The 9,068-nt window shown below is 38.0% G+C and overlaps 1 pseudogene; it reads right to left on the bottom strand.

The window, feature by feature from the left end:
- Window positions 1-2,847: 2,847 nt before the first annotated feature.
- On the bottom strand, window positions 2,848-5,030 carry LOC148565794 (uncharacterized; annotated as a pseudogene).
- Window positions 5,031-9,068: the final 4,038 nt, after the last annotated feature.

Genomic DNA, 9,068 nt, shown 5'->3' with positions numbered 1-9,068 from the left:
AACATCAAATATCAAAGAAATTCAACATTCCCACTTAAAATTCCAAAATTGGGGGAAATGAGAGGCTGAAGTGGAATATCAAGTTACCTATGAAATTGTTCCGGTAGAAACGTAGAGCTCGACGCGGTGAACGCGTGGCCGCAAACGGTGCGACGATTGGAGCTCGAACGGAGGAATTACGGGATTTGGAACTTTGCCGTGAAGGTTCGGCGTTCCTTTCCTCTCCCTGGAGCTCAGCTGCGTCCTTGAGGAAATGAGGGAAAAAGAGCCCGTGGCTCTTTTTAATGGGCTGGTCCGGTTGGACCGATAGCCCGGTTCGGATTCGGTTCAACCGGTTCGGTCCTTTCGGTCCAATTTTGGACCGTTTTCTTCGAAATTAGTGTCAAAATTCTCGTTTCGATGAGCTCTACCCTAATTTAATATAGCATTCACATTTCTAATCCTCCTTATTAAAAACTAATTTATTGACTAATTATCTACTAATTTAACCGGGGTTTACATCCTACCCACCTAATAAAGAATTTTGCCCTCAAAATTCAAATCTAGTTACCTGAAAAGAGATGTGGATAGTCCTTTCGCATATCTGATTTGAGCTCCCAGGTATGTTCCTCGATACCAGCTCGACTCCAAGCCACTTTTACCAATGATACTTCCTTTCCGCGTAATCGTTTAATATTAGTATCATCAATTCTCACTGGAATCACTGGAAGTGTTAGATCTTCTCTCACTTGGATTGGTTCTGGTTCTAGAATATGACTTGCGTCAGGAGTATACTTCCGAAGCTGTGATACATGAAATACATCGTGCAAATTCGAAAGGTACGGCGGTAAGGCAATTCTATAAGCCACTGGTCCAATTCTCTTCAGAATCTCAAACGGTCCAATATAACGGGGATTCAGTTTCTTGGTCTTAATAGCTCTTCCCACTCCAGTGGTTGGTGTTACTTTCAGAAAAACATGTTCTCCTTCCTCAAATTCCAAAGGCTTTCGCCTCTGATCAGCATAACTTTTCTGGCGGCTCTGGGCTATAAGCATTCGATTACGAATCTTCTTTATCTGCTCAGTCGTTTCAACTATCATCTCAGGCCCTAATAAACTCTTTTCTCCAGTTTCATACCAACACAACGGAGACTGACATTTCCTGCCATACAGAGCCTCATATGGAGCCATTCCGATGCTCGCATGATAGCTATTATTATAAGCAAACTCTACTAATGGCATATACCGGTCCCAGCTTACCGGCTGGTCCAAAACACAAGCCCTTAGCATATCCTCCAAGGTCTGAATAGTTCTTTCTGACTGACCATCTGTCTGAGGGTGATACGCGGTACTCAAGCTTAACTGAGTCCCAAATGCACGCTGAAAAGCTCCCCAGAACCTTGATGTAAAACGGGGATCTCTATCAGATATAATAGTAGAGGGCACACCATGTAATCTGACAATCTCTTTGATATACATTCGAGCCAATTCCTCCATTGTGCAACTTATTCGGATAGGAAGAAAGTGAGCTGATTTCGTCAATCGATCTACAACCACCCAAATAGCGTCATAACCTGATCGGGTTCTAGGCAACCCTATCACAAAATCCATTGCGATACTCTCCCATTTCCATTGTGGAATCTCTAAAGGCTGAAGGGTCCCTGATGGTCTCTGATGCTCAATCTTAACCTTCTGACACGTTAAACATTTAGATACATGCAATGCCACATCATTCTTCATACCTGGCCACCAGAACATCGCTTTCAGATCCTGATACATTTTAGTGCTCCCTGGGTGAATTGAAAACCCGCTCTTGTGAGCTTCCTTCAAGATACTTTGTCGTAGGTCTCCAACATCAGGCACAATAATCCGGTTCTTGAACCTCCATAAACCATCATGACCTTCTGACATTCTCCACTGTTTTCCCTGTTCAACTGCTGGTAATACCTTACGTAACGCTTCACTATCTTGATGAGCCTTCAGAAGTTCTGATTTAAAATCACTTGAAATCTGTAACTGACTCAAACATAAAATTCCAGATTCTTCTCTAACTCCCAAATTCAAACCTTGAAATGCCTTCAGTAACTCTTCCTCCCGTAGCATCATCCAAGCTGCATATAAAGACTTCCGACTCAAAGCGTCCGCTACAACATTCGCTTTTCCTGGATGATAATTCAATTCAAAATCATAATCTTTCAGAAGTTCCATCCATCTCCTCTGATGCATATTCAATTCTTTCTGCTCAAAAAGATACTTCAAACTCTTATGGTCTGAGAAAACATGAAACTTAACACCATAGAGATAGTGCCTCCAAATCTTTAAAGCAAACACAACAGCGGCAAGTTCTAAATCATGTGTCGGGTAGTTCATCTCATGCGGCCTTAACTGCCGTGAGGCGTATGCTACAACATTCTGGTGCTGCATCAGAACACACCCCAACCCTTTCAGAGATGCATCACAATACACTTCAAACGATTCACTTGGTTCAGGTAATACCAATACAGGTGCAGTAGTCAACTTGTGCTTCAATGCCTGGAAGCTCTCTTCACATTCCGGAGTCCAGATAAAAGGCGTATCCTTCCTAGTCAACTTAGTTAAAGGTAAGGCGAGTTGTGAAAATCCCTTAATGAATCTGCGATAATACCCTGCCAAACCTAAGAAACTCCTGATCTCTGTCACTGAAGTTGGTCGCTCCCAATTCATCACTGCTTCCACCTTAGCAGGATCCACAGCTATCCCCTGCTTACTCACCACGTGGCCGAGAAACTTCACTTCACTCTTCCAGAACTCACATTTAGATAACTTAGCATATAACTTCCTATCTCTCAGAATTTGAAGCACAATCCGCAAGTGATCAGCATGTTCCTCTTCAGTCTTAGAATAAACAAGAATGTCATCAATGAAGACAATAACAAACTTGTCCAGATACGGTCGAAAAATCCTGTTCATATAATCCATAAATACTGTCGGGGCATTAGTTAACCCAAAAGACATCACTGTATACTCATAATGACCATAACGGGTCCTGAAAGCAGTTTTCGGAATATCCTCGTCTCTAACCCTTATCTGATGATATCCGGATCGCAGGTCAATCTTAGAAAACACACTGGCACCCTGTAGCTGATCCATTAGATCATCGATTCTAGGCAACGGATATTTATTCTTCACAGTGATCTTATTCAATTGCCGATAATCGACACACAGCCGCATACTCCCATCCTTCTTCTTTACCAGTAACACTGGCGCTCCCCACGGAGAAACACTTGGTCGGATAAAATGCTTACCCAACAGATCTTCCAGCTGAGCTTTCAGTTCAGCCATTTCTAAAGGCGACATCCTATAAGGAGTAATTGAAATTGGACCGGATCCAGGTACCAACTCAATTGCAAATTCAACCTCTCGGTTAGGTGGGAATTCATTAATATCATCCGAAAACACATCTGGAAATTCACATACAACCGGAATTTGCTCTAAACTCTGATCATCACCTGATACTCCCGCAGTTAATAACATAGTACCCTGACATTTGGTTCAAGAACAGTTTACTATCATAGAATTCAAATAGTAACTATTCACCACAACCGGTGCTTCTGACCCTTCCGGCATAAACTGTACTGACTTTTCAGAACAATCAAGTAAAACATGATTCTTGGATAACCAATCCAATCCCAAAATGAGATCAAGACCAGTCATAGGCAAACAAATCAAATCATGCACAAATTCACGCTGTTGCACTCGAAAAGGAACTTGTGGACATTCTATCCTAGTCACCATAGCTTCATGAGTAGCATTATATACTTTCAAATCATAACCTAGAACCACCATTCTCAATCCTAATTCATGGGCCTTTTCAAATGCAATAAATGAATGACTTGCTCCTGAATCAAATAAAGCATTTAAGATTTTACCAGCCATTTCACAATTACCTCTAATCAGTGTCTCAGATCCCTCAGCACCAATGGTAGAAGTGGTGTATACTCTCCCCGGCTGCTGCACCCTACCAGTCTCATACTTCTTCTTCTCAGGGCAATTACTGGCTATATGCCCGGGCTGTCCACAGGAATAGCACACTCCAAGTCCTAATCTACACGGAACTCCAGGATGATATTTTCCACACTTCTGACAATTCAGATCCTACTGTGGTTGCTTCCCAAACCTTTTTCCTTGATTAGCAGTAATATTCGGCCTTCTATAATTACCCTGACCCTGAGTCTGCTGCGGAACAAAGCCTCCACGCTTGAAATTCCTACCTCTCGGAGCAAAGTTCCTCCCTGAAGGCCTCTGAAAAGGCACCCTCAAACTTCCTTTCTCTGCTGCCGCCTTCCTCACACAATCCTCAGCCACCCTACTCTTATTCACCAATTCAGAAAACACCCTGATCTCCATTGGGGCAACGAAGCTCAGAATATCGCTCCGAAGACCTCCCTCATATTTAATACACTTCCATTCAGCAAAATCTTCAGGCGCACCTTGACAGATACGAGAAAAGCGACATAACTCCTCAAATTTGCTAGTATACTCAGCAATAGTCATCTGTCCCTGCTTTAACTGCATTAATTCAAGTTCCTTGGCATTTCTGGCTGAATTAGGAAAGTATTTCTTATAGAACTCTGTCTGGAAAACCTCCCAAGGAATCGCAGCACCATCAGGCTGCAGGATACGTCGTGTTCCCTGCCACCAATACTGAGCTTCACCTTGCAACTGATAAGTTCCAAATTCAACCCATTGCTCTTCAGGAACCTGTTGTGCCTGTAATGCCCTTTCCATAGCCTGAATCCAATTATCTGCATCAGTGGGATTTGAGGTTCCCCTAAAAGTCGGAGGGCAAACTTTCAGAAATGTAGCAAGTGTCATAGGACCGTCCTCATCATTATTGTTCCCATGATTACCCTGATTTATTTGATTACCCAGTGCCTCAGCTGTTGCCTGCATAGCTGCAGCCATATTTCCCAAGGCAGCCATAAAGTCTACTGGATCAGTCCCTGTGGGTACAGGAGTAACGGTGCCTGTCCTACCTCTACCTCGCCCGCGACCGCGTCCGCGAGTCGACATCTGGTCCCTATACACACCAAACAAGTGATATTAAGTTGATCAGTCTCAATATCGCAGGTCTAATGCTTTAAGTTCCAAATGCATGCTCACAAACGTTTATGCCATATATATCAATCAGATATCCTAATAGCACATAAACACATATACAGAGAATGCACAGAAGTACAATCAGTCCGTCTTTCAGGCTCTATAGGAACGAACTGCTCTGATACCATTAATGTAACACCCTACCACACAAAGCTTTACGCTTAAGTCGTAAAACAGAGGTGATGTGGTATTACGACCTCTAAAATAAAATAAGTACATATAATAGCAGAAGAGTTATAATATACTAGGAGCCTTGAAGGATAGGGGAAATAAAAATCGCGAGATAAAAGCGCAACGCTCAAGGAACGAGTTAACTTGCATGCTAAGAAAACCGTAACTGTCAAACATAAGATAACAGAAGTAGGAATAGAGTGCCAAAGATACAAAATAACAAGCTCCTAACTCAGCCTGCGAAGTCAAGACTGGCCGGAGAATATTTACACATATATACATACATATCCAAAACCCAAAAGTACATACACACAATCCTGCCTCTCCATAAACCTCTAAGAGGATCAAAAAGAATAAGTCATGCGGAGAGAAATCTAAGTACATATATATACATCATAATATAACAAAATATCCCAGTAACCACTCCGCTTCAAGAGTCCAGACGCCTAACGAGATGCCTCTCGACCTGCATCTGAAAAATAACAACATAGTATGGAATGAGAACCAGAGGTTCTCAGTATGGTAAAGGTGCCACACACATAATATATAAGGTCCTGGGAATGCCAGAGGCAATCCTAGAACGCCGACACTCAGATTGTAGAGCTTAAAGTATTAAACAGAAGCCTTAAAAGGTGGTTTCCTAAAAATATTTAATCCTAACTTAACTTAACCTTAAATCTAAGTCCTATACTGCCATTCCTCCATACCTCCAATTCCATCATGCATTTTCACAGACAAATAAACAGATAAAGGCAAACACAAGAAAGTTACAATTACTGCAGGTAACAAATACACATTTAGCATGGCAAATACAGATAGGCACACCCAATTAGAGCATAAGCAAGTAATTCAAGTAATATGCATATGATGCATGCCTGTCCTATGGCTGATGAGGCTCATCTGTCGGTTATCCAGCCAACCCGACAAGTCTGAATTGTCCTTAGACGGTCCCCCGACGTGCATCCCCAAGAGTCTATGCATAGATTTTTCTCAAATAATCAATATTGCTCAATGGGGGTAACATTCCCGGGAATTTATATAGTGCCCGGTCACACTTACGTCGTAGGGTCAACAGAGTATCGAGTTTTCAACCTGGTACACGTGGTGGCAAGCCACGGCACTTAATCCAGGGAATCTCGTATCTCAGATTATTCAAATTCACAAGCCATATAAATAATTCAATTAAAATTCATCAACATCCACATCATTCTCAATCACATCTCATTCATCATTATATGTCAATCATATTCAATCATTATCCTTCATTATCACACCTCTCATTCCGTCCATCAATAGTTCCAATTCAAAACATAATTCATTCTTTTCCAAATGAACTAAACTTAAAACATGCTCATTTTCTTAATAACTCAAAATCAAACCTTTAAATCTAAATCTTTTTAGATAATCATATAAACAAAATCTCTAATTTTTATAAAATTTCGGCAGCATCTCCTCTAAAACTCGGACTTTGCCACCCTGTTCGGGTCCAAACCTGTATTCTTTTCAATTCAACATACCCTTTCTCATCATCATAACAACCACCACAATAAATCTACCTCAAATCAACAATTAAACTCATACAACATTCAAATCCAACAACCAAAATTCAACTAAGGATCATAGTTCACAAATCCTAGGCTTTTAACACAAAATACCTCAAATCAATAATTCACCAAATCATTAGTTAATCAACAATAACATTCAACTATAATTCTCTCCAAATTAACATAACAACATTCACCATCCAAAATTAAAAACTAATTATCCAATAAACTTCAACCAAATATATTCATCGATAAATTACTAAACATTAAACATACACCTGCATTCCAACTTATCCAATGGTCATCTAGCCTAAGTTTTCACAGAACATTATATATTAAATGCAAGAAACCTAAACCATACCTTAGCCGATTTCCACGTAACGACCAAAGCTATTTATTCAAAACCAAAACAGCCCCTCAAAACTCAACTAATCCGCTTCCTCCAAGTTCCAGTATTCACAATTTCAAGCTCCAATTATTTATTTTCAACCTAATACACATTCATAATACATATATACCCAATTTAATACTCAAAGCTCAAATTTAATGAAAATAAAATAGAATTATCGTATCCTCACCTTACCCAAGCTTCACATAAGCAAGAGTGAACGTTTTTCTCAAGCTAATTGGATCCTAAAACATCAAATATCAAAGAAATTCAACATTCCCACTTAAAATTCCAAAATTGGGGGAAATGAGAGGCTGAAGTGGAATATCAAGTTACCTATGAAATTGTTCCGATAGAAACGTAGAGCTCGACGCGGTGAACGCGTGGCTGCAAACGGTGCGACGATTGGAGCTCGAACGGAGGAATTACGGGATTTGGAACTTTGCCGTAAAGGTTCGGCGTTCCTTTCCTCTCCCTGGAGCTCAGCTGCGTCCTTGAGGAAATGAGGGAAAAAGAGCCCGTGGCTCTTTTTAATGGGCTGGTCCGGTTGGACCGATAGCCCGGTTCGGATTCGGTTCAACCGGTTCGGTCCTTTCGGTCCAATTTTGGACCGTTTTCTTCGAAATTAGTGTCAAAATTCTCGTTTCGATGAGCTCTACCCTAATTTAATATAGCATTCACATTTCTAATCCTCCTTATTAAAAACTAATTTATTGACTAATTATCTACTAATTTAACCGGGGTTTACAACACATCTAAAATAATAAGATAACATACAAAATACTTTTGGTACACATCCAAAATTTATTTAAATTTGTATGTTATATTTTTCTTAACATAAATTATTTTTTAACATATTCAAACTAATAAGATAATACACAAAATACTTTTAGTACAATTCAAAATTCATTCAAATCCGTGTTTATATTTTTCTTAATATAAATAATTTTATAACACATCGAAAATTACAAAATTGCACACTAAATAATTTCTTAATACATGCAAAACTCATCCAAAAATAATTGGGTTAATTTGTCTTATTAATTAGAACCGAAAAAGTCATATATACAAATCTTAAAACCGAAAAAATTGATTTTGATAATATTATTTTAATTTTAATTTGTTAGAGTTTAATTTTGATTTGTTATTTTTTGTTTTGTTAGGTTTAAATTTAAATTTAAATATTCTAACTTTAAAGAGATATAATATGTGAGAGAATATTTAAGACATAATATTTAAAAATAATTATTACAATAGATAATAACCGATTAAAGAATGAATTATATGGATACCTAGTTGCACCGGTAAAAAAACACAAAGAGAACGGTACTAAATTAAATACCCAAAACATGCTCTACAAGAAATTGGACTCGGTGTACTCAAAATATATATAATAATACGAGTATATTTATTTGTATTGATTTTACACCATCTCAGATATATTTAAAATTTTAAATTGTTAATTTTTAATTAAAAACTTTATATTTTTATTTTTTTTAAAATCGAATATATAAACATAATTAACAAAACACGTACAATAATAAGAGTACGTTTATTTGTGTTGAATTGAATTAAATTATTAATTTAAATTATATTTATTTAAATTTTAAATTAATATATTATTATTTTAAAATTTAAAATTATTTAAATAAAATTAAATAAAATAAAAAATAAAAATAAAAATAAAAATAAAATGAATACAATACTATTCAAAATATTATATCGATTTTGAAATAACGTACTTATATAATTAATTAAGAATACTGCTTAAAATGATAATTTTTCTCCACGTTATAAACTTCAATAAATAATATATTTAATTAATTTAAATAAAAAATTCTTCGTTTT

Source organism: Arachis ipaensis, chromosome B5 (genome assembly GCF_059453495.1).
Source record: "Arachis ipaensis isolate K30076 ecotype BB chromosome B5, ASM5945349v1, whole genome shotgun sequence".
Taxonomy (NCBI): Eukaryota; Viridiplantae; Streptophyta; class Magnoliopsida; order Fabales; family Fabaceae; genus Arachis; species Arachis ipaensis.
Note: the sequence above shows the minus strand (reverse complement) of the source record. Positions and strands in the feature narration are given on the sequence as shown.